Consider the following 18,195-nt stretch of genomic DNA (forward strand, 5'->3'; position numbering starts at 1 on the left):
CTGATAAAAACATACATATTTTCAAACATGACTGAGCGAGTTGGACGTGCGGTTAGTATCGCGTAGCTATGCACTTGCATTCGGGGGATGGTGGGTTCGAATCCCACAGTCGGCAGCCGTTAAGATGGTTTTCCGTAAATTCCCCATTTTCACACCAGGAAATGCTGGAGCTGTACCTTAATCAAGGCCATGGCTGCTACCTTCCTACATCTTGCGTTGCCGGAAATCTTCGATGTATTAGAGTGACTAGAATTTTTTTCTAAGAATGGAGTTCATAGTATGAAGACCAGATGGCAGCAGCGAGTACTGAATGCTGTTGCTGCTGTCTTACCAGTACATACTACACAGATGCAGTAGGAGCGGTGACTAATGTGCCGTGAATCGGATCACTGTATCGATTCAGTAATAATAATAATAATTTCATGTGGCTATTTCTAGCCGAGTGCAACCCTTGTAAGGCAGACCCTCCGATGAGGGTGGGCGGCATCTGCCATGTGTTGGTAACTGCGTGTTATTGTGGTGGAGGATAGTGTTATGTGTGGTGTGGGAGTTGCAGGGATGTTGGGGACAGCACAAACACCCAGCCCCCGTGCGATTGGAATTAACCAATGAAGGTTAAAATCCCCGACCCGGCCGAGAAGCGATCCCGGGACCCTCTGAACCGAAGGCCACTACGCTGACCATTCAGCCAACGAGGCGGACATCGATTCAGTAACGTGAACGGAATCAAATGAATCGATTCAGTAAAATGAATCGAATGTCCCATCACTACCTAAGAAATGTTTTCATTCCCCTCCCTAAATGGGAGGAGCGGGCCAACTAGAAGGTAACGCCTTCTCTCTGGCCAAAAGATTCGACGGGTTTGGAGATTTGAAGCCGCCTCTGTGGTGTAGTGGTTAGCGTGATTAGCTGCCACGTCCGGAGGCCCGGGTTCGATTCCCGGCTCTGCCACGAAATTTGAAAAGTGGTACGAGGGCTGGAACGGGGTCCACTCAGCCTCGGGAGGTCAACTGAGTAGAGGTGGGTTCGATTCCCACCTCAGCCATCTTGGAAGTGGTTTTCCGTGGTTTCCCACTTCTCCTCCAGGCGAATGCCGGGATGGTACCTATCTTAAGGCCACAGCCGCTTCCTTCCCTCTTCCTTGCCTATCCCCTCCAATCTTCCCATCCCTCCACAAGGCCCCTGTTCAGCATAGCAGGTGAGGCCGCCTGGGCGAAGTACTGGTCATACTCCCCAGTTGTATCCCCCGACCAAGAGTCTGAAGCTCCAGGACACTGCCTATGAGGCGGTAGAGGTGGGATCCCTCGCCAAGTCCGAGGGAAAAACCGAACCTGGAGGGTAAACAGATGATGGTGATGATGATGATGGAGATTTGAAGGAGTTAGATGATGGGTAGAGAGGTTTGATTCGCTGAAGGAGCTGGGTGGGGGTTTCGGCCTGGTGGCTAAGTGCTTTATTGATTTTTCCAGTTTTTCTATTTATAGTTACAAAATTCACCAGAATCTTTACAATTTTCTGTTGCAATTTTTGTTTTCAATTTACACCGTTTCCATTTTTGTTACAATTTATAGTTACAATTTTCCAATTTCCATTTTACACTATTTCCATTGCATTTTTCAGTTACAATTTTCTAGTTTACAATTTACTGTGTGTCCATTTGTATTACCATTTACACTGTTTCATGTTGTGTTGACAGTTTGGTGCGGATTACAGGTGGGTTTTTTCAGTGAACGGGGTTTATTGATATTATTTACAGCTACAGCAAACTATAATATTTTACATAGTCTAATGGTTACATGGAGTAATTACAATGGGTTGTGAATCGAATTTTTACATAATCTTAAGTGTACAGAAAGTATTTACAGTGGATATTATGAATAAAATTTGTACAGGGATGTCCACCTCTGTGGTGTAGTGGTTAGTGTGATTAGCTGCCACCCCCGGAGGCCCGGGTTCGATTCCCGGCTCTGCCACGAAATTTGAAAAGTGGTACGAGGGCTGGAACGGGGTCCACTCAGCCTCGGGAGGTCAACTGAGTAGAGGAGGGTTCGATTCCCGCCTCAGCCATCCTGGAAGTGGTTTTCCGTGGTTTCCCACTTCTCCTCCAGGCAAATGCCGGGAATGGTACCTAACTTAAGGCCACGGACGCTTCCTTCCCTCTTCCTTGTCTATCCCTTCTAAACTTCCCATCCCCCACAAGGCTCCTGTTCAACATAGCAGGTGAGGCCGCCTGGGCGAGTTACTGGCCATCCTCCCCAGTTGTATCCCCAGACAAAGAGTCTGAAGCTCCAGGACACTGCCCTTGAGGCGGTAGTGGTAGGATCCTTTGCTGAGTCCGAGGGAAAAACCGACCCTGGAGGATAAAAGGATTCCGAACGAACGAACGAACGAACAGGGATATTTCCATAGGTTACATGATTACAGAGAATGTGTTCTATATATAGCAAAGCAAAGCAATCTTCGTACAGGCCATGAAGGTCCCTCGACGAGGCCTTACTTGGCTTTCTTCCTTCTTCGGCTTTTCCCAAGGACTCACCGAGGAATACCACCCCCTACCACCTCAAGGGCCATGTCCTCGAGCGTGAGATTTTGGGTCGGGGATACAACCGGGGAGGAGGATCAGTACCTCTCCCAGGCGGCTCCACCTGCTACGCTGAACAGGGATGGGAAGATTGGAATGGACAGCCTGGCATTTGCCTGGAGGAGAAGTGGGAAGTCAAGGAAAACCACTTCGAGGATGGATGAGATGGGAATCGAACAAACCTCTACTCAGTTGACCTCTGAACAGCCCTCGTACCACTTTCCAAATTCCATGGCAGAGCCGAGAATCGAACCCGGGTCTTCGGGGGTGGCAGCTAATCACGCTAACCACTACACCACAAAGGCGGGCCTATTTGGTTTTATGTTTTATAACTGCTTGCGTTGCAGAGGGGGCGGGGGGAGAGGAATTGGGAAAATCGGAGAATTATGGGAGGTAAGGAGATGGGTTTAGGGTCACACTTTTCTTGCTTGTTCCCGCACAGCCACTTGCTCGGTATTACCTTTATTACCGAGCGAGTTGAATACGCGACACAGATCTCATACCTACAAGTTTAGATTACCTTACAATGAGTAGTGATTGAAAAAGAAAACTGAACATTTCTTTCTTTCTTTCTTTATCTGTTAACCATCCAGGTTTGGCTTTTCCCTCGGACTCAGCGAAAGATCCCACCTCTACCATCTCAAGGGCAGTGTCTTGGAGCTTCAGACTCTGGGTCGAATTGTACAACTGAGGAGGGCGACCAGTACCTCGCCCCGGCGGCCTCACCTGCTATGCTGAACAGGGTCAGGGGCCTTGCGGGGGGATGGGATGATTGGAAGGGTTAGACAAGGAAGGGGGAAGGAAGAGGCCGTGGCCTTAAGTTAGGTACCATCCCGGCATTTGCCTGGAGGAGAAGTGGGGAAACCACGGAAAACCACTTCCAGGATGGCTGAGGTGGGAATCGAACCCACCTCTACTCAGCTGAACTCGCGAGGCTGAATGGATCCCGTTCCAGCCCTCGTACCACTTTTCAAATTTCGTGGCAGAGCCGGGAATCGAACCTGGGCCTCCGGGGGTGGCAGCTATTCACACTAACCACTACACCACAGAGGCGGACATACTGCATTTCACTCCTTCAAAACACGTGAAGTCTTTGGCTTCAGAGTTCCAGTCGTTACAACCACAGCGGGACACACCCACTTGGCGAGTTTAACGCAACACTACTCCGCTCCATCTGGGAGAAATTTGTAAACATGTCCAGAAAAACATACTTGACAAACTTCGTTACTGTACTGGGGGCGTAGCTCAGATGGTAGAGCGCTCGCTTAGCATGTGAGAGGTACCGGGATCGATACCCGGCGCCTCCAGACATTTTTACCTTTCCATAATTGTTTTTTTTTTTTTTTTTTTTTTTGCTGGTGCCTTTACGTTGCACCGACACAGATGTAGGTCTTATGGCGGCGATGGGATAGGAAAGGGCTAGGAGTTGGATGGAAGTGGCCGTGGCCTTAATTAAGGTACAGGCCCAGCATTTGTCTGGTGTGAAAATGGGAAATCACGGAAAAACATCTTCAGGGCTGCCGACAGTGGGATTCGAACCCATTATCTCCCGGACCCAAGCTCGCAACCGCGCGCCCCTAACCGCAAGGCTAACTCGCCCCGTCTTTACATAATTAATCTAAATCGTGAAAAAGTGGATGAAGAGCTAATGTTGACATATTTCTGAATCCCAGAGAAATACGCACAATCAATACACCCGCGAATGTCGAAATGGCGTATATCCTAGCCGAGTGTTTAAGACGGGACAAACTTCTGGCACCTCGACCTCTACGAAAGTTGTGAAGCTACTCACAGAGACATAGATTACCTGTCTCTCCCCCGGAAGCCCTGGCTAGATTTCCCGCTCTGCCACGAAATTTGAAAAGTGGTACGAAGGCTGGAACGTGGTCCACTCAGCCTAGCGAGTTCAGCTGAGTAGAGGTGGGTTCGATTCCCACCTCAGCCATCCTGGAAGTGGTTTTCCGTGGTTTCCCCACTTCTCCTCCAGGCAAATGCCGGGATGGTACCTAACTTAAGGCCACGGCCGCTTCCTTCCCCCTTCCTTGTCTAACCCTTCCAATCATCCCATCCCCCCGCAAGGCCCCTGACCCTGTTCACGACCACGACCGCTATCTTACCTATCCCTTGCCTGTCCCTTCCAATCTTCCCATTTCCCAACAAGGCCCCTGTTCAGCATAGCAGGTGAGGGTGCCTGGGCGAGGCACCGATCCTCCTTCACAGTTGTATCCCTCCGACCCGATGTCTCACACTCCAGGACACTGGGCTATGGGGTCTTGTTTGAAGGAGGAAGTCAATGAGGCCTCACTTGACTTTCTTTCTTCTTCGGCTTTTCCCGAAGACTCACCGAGGAATCCCACTTCTACCGGCCTCAAGAGCAATGACCTGGAGTGTCGAAATGGCGTATATCCTAGCCGAGTGTCTAAGATGGGTCAAACCTGTGGCACCTCGACGTATTCGAAAATTGTGGAGCTACTCACGGAGACATAGAATCAATGACATTGTGATCATTAAACGGCATATAACAGTTACTGGCGACGCAATGACGGGAAAGGGCTAGAATTGGGAAGGAAACAGCCGTGAAGGTATAAAAATGGGAAACAATATAAAACCATTTTCAGGGTGCCGACGCTGATGTTCGAATCCACCACCTCCCTAATGAAAGCTGACAGCTACATGAGCTAAACTGCACATCATCTTGCTCGGTATTATTTATTTATTTATTTATTTATTTATTTATGCGCTTATCGTCCAGGGTTGTTTTATTTCCTCGGACTCAGCGGGGGATTCAACCTCTACCGAATCTAGGGCAGTGTCGTGGAGCATGAGACTTTGGGTCGGGGAATACAATTGGGCAGGAAGACCAGTACCTCGCCCATGTGACCTCACCTGCTATGCTGAACAGGGACCTTGTAGGGGACGGGAAGACTGGAAGGGATAGGCAAGAAAGACGGAAGGAAGCGGCCGTAGTGTTATGTTAGATATCATCCCGGCATTTGCCAGGAGAAGAAGTAGGAAACCACGGACAACGACTTCGAGGATGGCTGAGGCGGGATTTGAACCCCGTCCACTCAGTTGACCCACCCGAAGCTGAGTGCACCCCATTCCAGTCATCGTACCACGTTTCAAATATCGTGGTAGAGCCGGGAATCCAAGCCGGACCTGCGGGGGTGGCAGCTAATCACACTAACCACTGCACCAGAGGCGGACATTATTATTATTATTCCGGAGCGAGTTGAATACGCGACACAGATCTCATATCTGAAACTTTAGCTTACAATGAGTAGCAGTTGAAAAAAAAAACGTACTGTGTTTCATTCCTTCAAAGCACGTGAGGTCTTTGGCTTCAGAGTTCCAGTCGTTACAACCACAGCGGGACACACCCACTCGGCGAGTTTGACGCAACAACACTCCGCTCCATCTGGGAGACATATGTAAACATGTCTAGAAAAACCATTGCCCTCTAGTATGACTGAGCTAATACGCCTTCCCAATACAGCAATACGAGGATATGGGTCTAGTTCCTATTTTTACCACCGAGCGCTGCTTCGCTGGCATTGAAACACTATTGTGCATTGCAGCACACGTTAAGTGTTTTGTATATTTCTGTTCTAATGTATAGTCACTCACTCAATAAATATATCTTAATCACACCTTACAGTTTAATAAAGAAATTCAGTGAATAACGTACCCCTCTGCAGCGGAAAAACCTTACAAAATAATGTTAACGGTAGTAAATACTGTAGAAAATAAATAATTTCACACACTTTTCTGTTTAAATGTTTCGCGTTCTCGCGTTCAAATCATTCAAAGATCTATGTTATTTATGTGGCTATGTTATTTAAGAATACAGGAATAGCACACTCGCAAATAACTTCACTCAATAACTATGAATGTCCGATTTCATGATAACTGAAGTGACAAAAATCACGCAACACAGGGCACTAGCCTAAATAGTCACTCATAGACGCAACAGGATTTTTATGCACAAATGGTTGTGCTTTCAATGCTAAATCATGAATAACTTTCAAAATCCACAGTGGCAAATAAGATGGGTACTGCAGCCTGCTGTTTTAACATCTTTTATAAATCAAGTCCATTAGCACTGTTGAACACCTTGGTCTTGTCAAAAGAATCAAGCATCCTGTCCGGCTGCAATGTTGCTACATTTGTTTTACTAACACGTATGTCGAATCAACTTTTTATCAATAACATGTATTTGACAGTGGTGCCTACATATCTGTATACGAATGGCCTTTGAAATATTCTAGGGCTGTTATTACTTCAGCCACGAAAATATCTTTTGCGCGTCACATATTCATTTTCTTAAACTTAGACGACTCGATGGTTGTGCATGTATGAAAAATGGACCGGTTTCACAGTTTCATCTGATTGCATCTGATACAGTTTATTGATGAAATTACCGTTTATATCCTGGGAACCATCAAATATAACTTTTTTTAGTGAATAATTTCTTACTTGACAGAATGTGCCATTGTCGAAAGCAAGAAGAGGCATTTCACTATCAACAGGATGACAGATCTTCGGTTTAATGTGTTCTGAAGAAGACATTCTTCTTATCCTGCTAACATTAGTCTTAAGATTGTCACTCACAATGCGCAACACGAAAAAACCGCAAGCTTCCACTTCCTTTATTGTTTTCAGTGTTAAAGTATGTAGCTCTGTGCCTAAAAGCTTCTTGAAGAAGAAAAATGTTGCTGTAACCTTTATTTTGTAGTCACAGCAGAAATGATAAAACAGAAAAGGTTATTGACTAGGGTAATTCGATTTCTACTTTCACTTGCATGACAGACATCTAGAGTAGTTTTTATTCGCTCAACATGGAGTTAAGCGTCTTTCTGTTGAAAGAAGGTGTTGAGTTTCGTGTCATATAACATCTGCTGTTCGATGGACTACCAACAATTAAATTCAGTTAGGCACGGACTTTCTGCTAAGAGGCGCTCTTTTAGTAAGAGTGTTATTCCAGTCTCGCAGTTCATAATTATGTCCTACGTAGCATGAAAGTGTTGATTTATTCGGTGTGGCAATCATATCGTTTCGATGATCTCGAATTGAAATTCGTCGAGAAATCCTTTCTTGAAAAAACATTTAGCAATTTATGACGTTGTTGCTCGTCGAGAGGAAATTCATGAAACGAAATCTCACTTCCCGATCTGCTTTTCATCTTACATTAAAGCACACACCAGTAAACGATATTATGTACATACACATTAAGACGGTTCACGACCAAAGAAACAATCCAAATAAGGTAAACATAGGCTCAAATTATACCAGCACTCTTAGCAATGATCACTGAGCGTGTCTCGTCAAGCAGACTAATCCCAGCTTCTCAGCGCTCCAAGCGCCTGAACTGGTAACTACGCCGTGTTCGCTCGTTTACATGTGTGACTGGGCGAATGAGAAGGCGTATTAGCGCAGACATAGTAGACGGCGATGAGAAAAATAGACTTGACAAAGTTTGCTGCTGTACTGGGGGCGTAGCTCAGATGGTAGAGCGCTCGCTTAGCATGTCAGAGATACCGCGATCGGTACCCGGCGCCTCCAGGAACTTTTACATAATTAGTCTAAAATGTAAAAAAGAAGAAAAACATTCCGGAATGTCGAAATGGCGTACATACTAGCCGACTGTCTCAGACGGGTCAAAATTCTGGCACCTCGACGTCTTCGAAAACGGTGGAACCAATCACCGACAAATAGAATCAAGGGTATTATAGTGATTATTAAATGGAGTATAACAATTACTATCCGCCTCTGTGGTGTAGTAGTTAGTGTGATTAACTGCCACCCCTGGAGGCACGGGTCCGATTCCCGGCTCTGCCACGAAATTTAAAAAGTGGTACGAGGGCTGGAACGGGGTACACTCAGCCTCGGGAGGTCAACTAAGTAGAGGAGGGTTCGATTCCCTCCTCAGCCATCCTGGAAGTGGTTTTCCGTGGTTTCCCACTTCTCCTCCAGGCTAATACTGGGATGGTGTCTAACTTAAGGCCACGCCCTTTTCCTTCCCTCTTCCTTGTCTATCCCTTCCACTCTTCCCATCCCCCAGCAAGGCCCCTGTTCATCATAGCAGTTGAGGCCGCCTGGGCGAGGTACTGGTCATCCTCCCCAGTTTTATCCCCGACTCAAAGTCTGAAGCTCCAGGACACCGCCCTTGAGGCTGAGTCGAGGGAAAAACCGACCCTGGAAGGCAAACAGATGATGGAGAAGAAGATAACAATTAATGTTAAAATTGTATATACCGGGCGAGTTGGCCGTGCGCGTAGAGGCGCGCGGCTGTGAGCTTGCATCCGGGAGATAGTAGGTTCGAATCCCACTATCGGCAGCCCTGAAAATGGTTTTCCGTGGTTTCCTATTTTCACACCAGGCAAATGCTGGGACTGTACCTTAATTAAGGCCACGGCCGCTTCCTTCCAACTCCTAGGCCTTTCCTATCCCATCGTCGCCATAAGACCTATCTGTGTCGGTGCGACGTAAAGCCCCTAGCAAAAAAAAAATGTATATATTGAACGATTGTAAATGTAACCTTAGTCTATCGGCGAGATTTATCATTTCATTACATTTCCGTATGATTGGTCCTGAATTAGAACTTCTAAGACTTCAAATGAAATACCATCGCTTTATGTACCAGATTTTTGTACACAAACCCAGCAGAACTGTTGAACGTCACTGACATGCCCTTTAAAACCTTCATTATGTCGTATTCTTCTTCTTCTTCTTCTTCTTACTTCAGGTTTAGCTTTTCCCTCGGATTCAGCGAGGGATCGCAACTCTACCACCTCAAGGACAGTGTCCTGGAACGTGAGACATTTGGTCGCGGGATACATCTCAGGAAGAGGACCAGTACCTCACCCATGCGGCCTCACGTGCTATGCTGAACAGGGGCCTTATGGGGAATGGGAAGTTTGGAAGGGATAGACAAGGAAGAGGGAAGGAAGCGGTCGTAGGTACCATCCTGGAGAAGTGGGAAACCACAGAAAACCACTTCGAGGATGGGTGAGGAGGGAATCGAATCCCTCTCTACTCAGTTGACCTTCCGAGGCTGAGGGGACCCCTGTACAGCCCTCATGCCACTTTTCAAATTTCGTGGCAGAGCCGGAAAGCAAACCCGGGCCTTAGTGGTTGGCAGCTACTCACATTAATATGAAAATTCCCGTACACCACGTGTTTACAAATCACTAATAATAATGTTATTTGCTTTACGTCCCACTAACTACTTCTACGGTCTTCGGAGACGCCGAGGTGCCGGAATTTAGTCCCGCAGGAGTTCTTTTACGTGCCAGTAAATCTACTGACACGAGGCTGTCGTATCTGAGCACCTTCAAATACCACCGGACTGAGCCAGGATCGAACCTGCCAAGTTGGGGTTAGAAGGCCAGCGCCTTAACCGTCTGAGCCACTCAGCCCGGCTTTACAAATCACAATGTGCCGCTTCCTTTCGGTCGAGCTCTTACTCGGTTACTTTTTGTCAGGAAGTACTATGGACGTTACTTTCCCATTCATAGCCCTCTCCTGTTACATCGTCACAGAAAACCTACATCAGATCGCAGGTTCAAACCCAGAGAGATAATCTGATTTTAGAAAGGTCAAAAAACATCCATTCTAAACTTCATGCCGGAATGTGAAAGAACTCCGGAGACAAATTTGTTTATCGGACAAATTACTTCAAACTCAGTCATAGATCACGCAACAGAAAGCTGGTTTTCAGCCATCTGTTGAAGTGAAATGGAACATCGAAATTGACGTACAGGTAGCCAAAATGGCGTCAAATCTAAATTTCTGTTCACGATTTCTAAAGCAATGGATTGTTATTATTTACATGAGTTAGAGGGATATTTAAAAAATATTCTCCATCTTCCACATGTCCCATACCCTGCTGAATTTGCGGGTGTGAACTGTGTCACACGTGAGGATTAGTCTTTGATTTATGGGTGGATGCCCATTCTGACACCAAGCCTGTGTGTAGAGGAATGAATTTATCGCTGTATGTCTGTAGTGGTTGATAGTGTGATATGTGTTATGTATATATTGTACCAGTAAAAGAGCCCGACTTTAAGATTTATTTTCAACGCAAGCATGGAATAGTTCTCAGGGCTAAACTGGATGAATAATAGCTAGGGCTTGGTACAGGAGGCAGGGTCCTATCTACAAGAAAAATTTGAATCTGATTTGACGAGATTTTATTCATATAATGCATGTTAAATTGCACATCACCTCATGGTAGATAGGGGTTGTCTTCCACATTGCCCTTTAAATGGCCCGGGTCTTCAGCTCACCAGGCCGCACCGGCTGGAACACGTTCCAGAAGATGCCCAAGTACTCCATCAAGATGCGGACGGACCATTCAGGTTGGTTGCATGGAATACGCCTCAAGTTCCCGATGCTCGTGATGACCTCCGCTGGTTCCTGACGATGTTGAGGGTAATCACATTACCCAAGTACAATGAGGTTGGTAGAATCAATGCAAACTCCGTAAATGTACTCTTCGTCACTCGCAGAATGAATCAAAGTTCATGAAAACCTTGAGTAATGAGTTTTCTCACCACTAGTAAAATCACGAGACAAAGTTCATAAAGACTTTCAAGAATCCACCTTTTAACACTCATGGAAGTGACAAGTCCGTGGTCATGAAGACTTTCAATGATGTTATAGTTCATCAATGAAAAAATTACAAGTCTTCAAGTAATCACTGGCAAAGATCACAAGTCTATGCTCATGGAAACTTCGAATAAATTTAGAGTTCATCACTCGTGAATATTACAAGTCTTTGAATAATCACTGGCGAAAAGTTAAAGTCCAACACTGGTAAATATTACAAGTCTTTGGATAATTACTGGCGAAAAGTTAGAGTCCATCACTGTTAAATATAATCACTGGAAAAAAATTAAAGTCCATCACTGGTAAAGATTACAAGTCTTTGAACAATCAGTGGCGAAAAGTTAAAATCCCATTTATAAAGACTCAGAAAAATTCAGAGTTCCTCAGTGAGACTATAACCACACGAAGATAGTTTCCGACGATACTGGCAGCGAACAGGGCCACGTTGACTACTCGACTGTCACTGACTGACTGAGATATCAGGCTATATGGAGCCCTCCTTATATTTGGTTTGGGACATCTACGTCACATATGCCGTGAAGCTGGTTATCTCCTGAATCCCTCGACGGATTTTCTTGAAATTCAAGCATTGCGACGTTTATGTAATTCCCTTTATGATGACATGTTGATCAAGTCGCTACCCCAATTATTAAGGAGTTTTAAATTTTTCCTCCATCGAATGTTCCGGAAGGTGTGACGCTTGAATCTGGAACATACGAGTTCAGGCTAGCTGCACGTGGCATGACAGGCGGGTGATCTAACTAGCCCCTGCGGCTACGTCACGCATACAGCTGTTTTCCTGCCACCCCCACCCACAGGGATGCAGCCAGTCCCTGCTATGAATGGTGTGAAAATATTGCTTATAGGGTCAGTTGGTGCATTCAGTGAGCTTGGCAGACTGACATGTAATAGGAACTTCTGGCTCAGTGAGGGAAGCAACGGGAAACTACTTCACTCCTACTTTCCCTAGTACGCCTCTTCAGTGATGCCTAGGCCATCTATGACAGCTGATGGCGGACCTGTTGAGGATTCAGCAAGCCTTTGGGCTGAGGAGTGAACATACATACATACCACCCACAGGGGGTTTTAACGACTGATCACTTAGATAACAACAACAACAACAACAACAACAACAACAACAACAACAACAGAAAGAGTATCTTTGGGTAACCGTGTGCGTCAGACATCATTTTATATAATCACATTAGCTCATCGGTGGTCCGAATTCATTATGTGTCATTTTACGAACATTCCACTATGTGTCTCTGATCCTTTACAGTAATGACACTGAATGGTGTCTAGTGGTGTCTGTTAAGTCATCAGCCCAGAGGCTGGTTGGATCCTCAAATAGCACCACCAAAGGTTATGCGGTTATAAGGAAACTCCTAAAACCAATGGCAGCACCAAAATGAGGCGTACTAGGCAAGATGAGGAATAAGGTAGTTTGCCATTGCTTTCCTCACTGGGTCAGAAAGTACTATTGCAGTACGACTGACCCTATGAGCAGCACCTTTCATAACACTCAGATGCACTAGTCATGCTCTAAATGTCATTACTCAGCACTACCCATACCCCAGCAACTTTCATATTGTCACAACCATGGATGTTGACTGGGACTTCGGTGGAAGCTACACTTTACTCTGGCCTGTGCCAAGAGATGGATGCAAAAGTACTGTATCCATCAAGAAAACACAGTAGGCTGTGTCTAGTGGTACTTGCCTCTAAAATACAATCACTATCACCGTAATGTCTTAGAGATGAGATCCATTTTTATGTGTTGTTAAGTCGCTTATGAGAATAGATTAATTCTAACATTCTGCGGATATTCAGGAATATCTGAATGGCAAGAGATATACAGTATGTCCTAGTTTGCCTTTCTCTTTCTCTGTTTAATTCATACATCGCCTCATATTAAAAAATCGAATTAGCCTTTCATTAAAATGCATTTATTCGGTAATGGATATGCAGGAATGAAATTCCAACATAGAGAGCAAAATATAAAAAATAAACCCGGTTGATTGTGCCGTCAAATACAGAGCTTTTCACTTTCAAATTTGCAAAATTACTATCGACCAGCGGTACACAGGAGAGTAACTGATTCCATATACTGACTCATTAGCTGCCGAGGAGGCGGGGAGTGACATCGATGATATCCCTGCCTGTAGTAAGGTGCAATTAAAAAAGGCCCGGGAGCTCTTACCTTGGGAGCGTGGTTTGGCGACCACGGGGCATTTAGCTGAGTCATGGCTTTGCTTCCACTTACTTGTGCCACGCTTCTCCCTTTCATCTATCCTATCCGACCTCTCTCGGACAAATCTTGTTCTTTTCCGACCCCGATGGTACTAGGTTTCCTAGGCCTAGGGAATCATTCATTTTCAAGCCCTTCGCGGTCCTTCCCTTCCTTTTGTCGATACCTTCATTTTTCGAGGTGTCGGACATCGTCCATTTCTTCCCTCTGATTAGTGTTTTATTGAGGATGGTTGCCCGGTTGTACTTCCTCTTACAGCAGTAATCCCTGCCACCACAATCTTTACACTGGTTTGATTCAGTCATCCATAATAGTTTATTTGCGATAACTTTCGATTTCACCATTCTCCCCGCCTAGGATCCTTGGTGCGAATTTTGTTGCAGTTGTGGACTTGGCCCTCTTTCACGACCGAATGCCCTTCCTGACAAAAACCGTTACTATAGTGATATGTCTAGTATTGTGTGTTTCTGATACGTGGTGGTGGTGATTATTGTTTTAAGAGGAAGTACAACTAGGCAACCATCCTCTATATAACACTAATCAGAAGGAAAAAATGCAAGGGGTCCGACACTTCGAAAAATGAAGGTATCGGCCAAAGGAAGACAAGGGCCGCGAAGGGCATGAAAATGAAAGACTCCCTAGCCCTCGCAAACCTAATAGCTTCGGGGTCGGAAAAGAACAAGAGTTGACCAAGGGAGGTCGGATAGGATAGATGAAGGTGAGGAGCCTGGCATAAGTAAGTGGAAGCAATGCCAGGACTCAGCTAAGGGCCCCGTGGTCGCCAATCCACGCCCCAAATTTCAGAGCCCCTGGGGCCCCTTTTAGTCGCCTCTTACGACAGGCAGGGGATACCGTGGGTGTTATTCTACCGCCCCCACCCACAGGGGGATGTGTTTCTGATAGTGCAGAATGTTGTGCTTACATGATGAGGTGCATATTGACACTACACAAATATCCAGTCTCAGAGCGAGAGTGGTGGTGGTGATGATTATTGTTTTAAGAGGCAACCATCCTCTATATAATACTAATCAGAGAGAAAAAATGGAAGGAATCCGACACTTCGAAAAATCCACAGTTCTAGCCCTTCAGGCAAGCAACTCACTGTTGAAAACATCCTAGGAATATGAGCTACGAATTTTACGTAAATAAAATATAATAATGTATGAGAATATATTATTTATCTATTCCTAAAAATTGCAATCCTTTTCTCAATCATCGTTATCTGTTCGATTAGATTAGCAGTTTGCCTTTTTCTACTACTACGAGCGCTAATGTGAGGCAATGCAGAGTTTCACTTAAGCCCTTATAACTACATTCCCGGCTATGCCACGACATTTGAAAAGTGGTACGAGGGCTGGAACGGGGTCCACTCAGCCTCGGGAGGTCAACTGGGTTCGATTCCCACCTCAGCCATCCTGGAAATGGTTTTCCGTGGTTTCCCACTTCTCCTCCAGGCAAATGCCGGGATGGTACATAACTTACGGCCACGGCCGCTTCCTTCCCTCTTCCTTGTCTATCACTTCCAATCTTCCCATCCCCCCGCAAGGCCCCTGTTCAGCATAGCAGGTGAGGCAGCCTGGGCGACGTACTGGTCATCCTCCCCAGTTGTATTCTCCGACCCAATGTCTCACGCTCCAAGACACTGCCCTTGAGCGATGGAGGTGGGATCCTCGCTGTGTCCGAGGGAAAAACCAACCCTGGAGGGTAAGCAGATTAAGAAAGAAAGAAAGAAAGAAAGAAAAGGAGTAAAGAAACAAGTAATTTTAGGTTATTTTTCTGGAACTGTGTTTAGGCCGAACGTGATTTTCGAAATTTGTTTCTTAGTTTGATAGAGCTATCCAGGACTCACAATTTGAAACCTTTCTGGGCCCTTCAGCCCTTCAACTTTCGGCAAATTTGAGGAAATTGCTTAATTTTATGTTTTTCGCAGTATGGGAATCCCTACTTTGTCTGCTAAGACATGTTCTCTCGGCCAAAGAAATGCAACGGCCACAAAGGACGTGAGAATGAAAGACTACCTCGAATGCTCTAATACCATCGGTTTAGGGATATAAGAGTGAACCAAGGGAGGTCGGATAGGATAGATGAAAGTGAGGAGCCTGGCACAAATAAATGGCAGCAATGCCAGGAGACTCAGCTGAGGGCTCCGTGGTCGCCAACCCACGCTCCCAAGTTAAGAGCCCCTGGGGCCTCTACGATTGGCAGGGGATACCGCTGCCACCCACAAGGGGATCTCAGAGCGAGAGATATTAATCAGACGCGGCTAATATTCCCCAACCAGCCGAGAATCGAATCGAACCTAGATCCCTCTGAACCGAAAGTCGTGACTCTGACCCCTCAGCCAAGTAGCCGGACCTGCGCTTATCTCTTCATCTCTACGTAACTGCTGCATTCTACAGCTATTCTAATCTGTCATCCTGATATTTTGCATTCCTTCCATTACTCATAGCTAATAACCTCTCCTTAAAAACCTAATGAACAGATCCAGGACGTCTGAAATGTGTCCGACCAACTTATTTCTTCGCCTGTTCAAATGTCGTCATATTGTATTCCTGTCACCAGTTCCGTTAAGTACTTCCTCCTCTGTGATCTGTACTCATCGTACCTTCAATATCCTTCGATAACACCACAGCCTCTTTCTGCACCTGTTACTATCCATTGTTCACTTCTGTGCAATGCCATGTTCCAAACAAAGTCTTCAGAAACATACTTCAAATATGCATATGGGACAAGCGTCTCGTTATAACACTACGAAAATACGACCTGGCCAATCACGCAGCATTCTCGCAGCGCGCGCGCGCGTGTGTGTGTGTGTGTGTGTGGCCGTGGCCGCTTTTATTCCGATAATAATCCTCTCGTCTTGGTGATTGGGTATTCGTTGGTCAACTTATGAGGACATCCATGCAGTACCGGCGATTGGGAATTAAAAGTGCGGGGGTACGGTGCATGTGCCCAAGATCATTAATTTAGTTGGTAGGAAGTTCAATAGGTAGAGCCACAGTCCAATTTCTGAGCCACTTAATTAAATAAATGACAATTTTAAAAGTTAAATATTGTTATGTAATGATATAAAATTTATTTGATGTACTTGCACTTTGAAGACCGTAGGTAGTTATTATTCCTGGTCTCCTTTGGTAGAGAAGGATGAAAGTGTCCGTTTGCAAGGGAACTGTAGGCCTATTATTGGCTTTTATTGGAACTTTTTTTTTTTGGCACTTTCACCCTTTTCCATATAAGGTCGTCTATTTGAGAACTGCTGTGAGTTGTAGTTTATTTATTTATTTAGCCATTCGCCAGTGAGTGTATAATTCACATTTCATTTTCCGTCATTAACCACCTTAATTCTTGCTCATAAATCAGTGCGAAGAACGGGTACTTTAGCCAGTTTGCTCGTTATCAATAAGACATTTCTCTTTGCTATTTGTTCATCATCGCAATAACTCACATAGGTTCTCCTTGACGGTGGATTAGGAAAGAGCTAGGACTGAACTGGGAGGGTAGTGACCGTGACATTAATTAAGGTCAGCCCCAGCATTTGCCCGGTGTGAAAATGGGGAAACCATGGGAAACCATCTTCAGGGCTGCCGAAAGTGGGGTTCGAACCCACTATCTCCCAAATGCAAGCTCACAGATGCGCGATCCTAACCGCACGGCCAACTCTCTCGGTACGCACATGAACAGAACATAACAGCATACCACACGAAACTCTCTCATAACTGAAATGTTTAAAACACCCTCCATTAGCCTTGATACATTCATCAACCCGCCGTCGCATTGATTCCCCGATGCGCTGATATATTCCTGTAGTAGAGCGTACGATTTCTCAGCCTTCCACAATACGGGCACGAAGACTCACTGCATCTTGAACCGAGGTTCGAAACAAATGCCCCTACAAATAAAAGTCTAATGGGTTTAGGTTCGAAGAGCGAGGAGGCCAGAGAACTGTCCACCTCTACCTATCCATCTGCCACGGAATCTGTTACTCAGAAGTCGACGGACGTTAACAGTGGGAATAGGAGGAGCTCCATCGTGCATGGCGGTGAACCTAAGAATTACAACTTAATCAGATGTACACTAAGCAAGGGGGCATTTTGAATATTTAATGTAAAGAACCCGTGTCCCCATAACATATTTTCTTCTTCTACATGTGAGGAATGTGTCCTGTAAGTTTGGCCTATCTTACTGTTACAACCTGTATACTAGGTGCCACCTAGCTCAGGTGATAAAAGTGTGCTTGGTTCCCACGTGGGTTCAATTCCCCCCTTCCACACCGGAATTCGAATATTTTGGTCTGAGATTTCCACGTCTGGAGTACCAGAATATTTTCTGGGGACAAAGACGTCCGAGCATAGAGCTAATCACTCTCTCCCACTTAGAGTTGTGGTTACAGAAAAGCTTTCCCTTCCTCTCCTCCATGCGCTTTCATGGCCCGCGCGGAGATGGTTATGATTTTGCTTTACAGCTAACACATCACAGATCATGTGCTGATGGTGGTAATTATTGTTTTAAGAGGAAGTAACTTACAGCTAGGCAACCATCCTCTCTTAACACTCTACCGAGTTGAGTGTTCAGACGCTTGAGGCGCTGGCCTTCTGACTACAACTTGAGGGGTTCGATCACGGCTCAGTTCGGTGGTATTTGAAGGTGCTCAAATACTTCAGCCTCGTGTCGGTAGATTTACTGACACGTAAAAGAATTCCTGCGGGATTAAATTCCGGCACCTCGATGTCTCCGAAAACCGTAAAAGTAGTTATTG

General features: G+C 45.6%; 1 non-coding gene across 1 annotated transcript; it reads left to right on the forward strand.

The window, feature by feature from the left end:
• The first annotated feature begins 3,815 nt into the window (after positions 1-3,815).
• TRNAA-AGC (transfer RNA alanine (anticodon AGC)) lies at positions 3,816-3,888 on the forward strand. The gene has a single exon. It is a non-coding gene; the product is annotated as a tRNA-Ala (tRNA).
• The last annotated feature ends 14,307 nt before the right edge of the window (positions 3,889-18,195 follow it).

Source organism: Anabrus simplex, chromosome 4 (genome assembly GCF_040414725.1).
Source record: "Anabrus simplex isolate iqAnaSimp1 chromosome 4, ASM4041472v1, whole genome shotgun sequence".
NCBI classification, from domain to species: domain Eukaryota; kingdom Metazoa; phylum Arthropoda; class Insecta; order Orthoptera; family Tettigoniidae; genus Anabrus; species Anabrus simplex.